This window comes from Theobroma umbraticum, unplaced genomic scaffold, assembly GCF_002168275.2.
Source record: "Theobroma umbraticum cultivar Fairchild unplaced genomic scaffold, ASM216827v3 scaffold_81.0, whole genome shotgun sequence".
NCBI classification, from domain to species: Eukaryota; Viridiplantae; Streptophyta; class Magnoliopsida; order Malvales; family Malvaceae; genus Theobroma; species Theobroma umbraticum.
The window spans coordinates 6,182,779-6,184,456 of NW_018397268.1; positions in this window are offsets into that span (position 1 = coordinate 6,182,779).

The window sequence follows — 1,678 nt, forward strand, 5'->3', positions numbered from 1 at the left end:
AACGATAGCATTGATGTTGCAATTGAACTATAAATTGTTCGAAATCTCAACTAAGGTTTGTTTGAGATTTGACGGGTTCACTCGTAAGTCTCAAACGCCAGTAACGATCGGGGGAAGAGATCGTTACACTAGACACATGTTATCCGTTACAATTTGGTTCCTCTGGATGAAGGATTAACTTTTGAAGAACAATGATACCAATATTGGATCAACAAGTAAAGCAATTACGCTTTAAAGAAGTTGCATTGGTGAAGATCTTATGGGAAAATCAATTAGTAGAAGAGGCAACCTGGAACCTGAAGAGGAAATGAAGCCCACGCCTTTTTCAAGACTATGGTATGCGTTACCGACCCATTCCATTTAAATTCGAGGATGAATTTGCTTTATATGGGAGAGATTGTAACACCTCGTGATCTAAAACGGTAGTTTATACAACTTGAAAGACAAGATTAAGCCCAATTGAGGTTAAATAAGGAGTTTAAGAGTGGTAAAGGAGGACAAGAATATTTTAAAATAAAATATTCTATGCATAATAAAGTAATAATATTTTAGTAAGATCGTCATTATAGAGTAAAAAGGAGTGATAGAGCTAAATCGGGATAAATTAAAATGTTTTGGAACTTAGAAAGCCAAATGGTAAGTTTTAAAATTAAACAATATTTTATTAATAAAATATTATTAGAGTAATATTGAGATATTTTCATTGGGAGTGATGGACAAACTCACATAAATTAAGCATTTAACTTAAGTGGGCGAGTTATAATATAATTTTGATGATTTGATGAATAAAATATTATTTTATAGATTGTAGAATATTATTTTATTGAGTGAAATTTTAGTGATGTAAGTATTAATAATAGTATACGTGAGTTTGGTAGGAATGGAGACATGGAGAATTAATAGAGATAATGAGGGTATATGGGATAATGAAATGTGCATGTGGATTTACTATTACATGCAAAAAAGAGAGCTATTGAGGAACATGTTGGACCCCCACCATGTGAAGTAAAAAGAAGAATAAGAACAAATCCTATTGCATGTAATATGATTGGTGCATTTAGTGGCCAAATGAGGAAAGAAAAAAAATGTGGGATGCATGTGACATGAATAGTTTAATGAATGACCAAATAAAATATAAATTAAAGGTTGTGCATGAAATATGATTGGATGAATAAGGTGCTGCATGAAATAAAGAATGAGGTAGTGAAGGCAGCAAATGGAGAAGATAAATGAGGATAGATATTGGGCCAATGAACAAGAGAGAAATTTGGTGCTTGAAAATTGAGTGCGTGTTGAATTGTTCCAATGAGAAGTGAGGAATAAAAGAAAGAAGAAAAAGATGGGGAAAGGCTTGGGAAAGCCTTGCCTTTGAGAAGAAAAAGAAAGAGAATTAGTTTGGAGAAGTTGGAGAAAAATCGAAAGGTTTTCTCCTATACGCCATTGTTGAAGCTTGAAGGAAAAATTGGTGGTTTGGCTTAGTGATTCAAGGGTAAGGAAGGTAAAAGCTGTCATTTTGCTTGAATGCATGCCTTGTGAACCGTTTGTGATGTGAGATTATGCTTGTGGTAGTCAGGATCTTCAAGGATTCAAAGAACCGGGTGTATGCATGTGGGTTAATCTTAGAACTATGGTGATTTAAAGAAAGACAAATAATGGGTAAGTGTTTTTAACCTTGAGA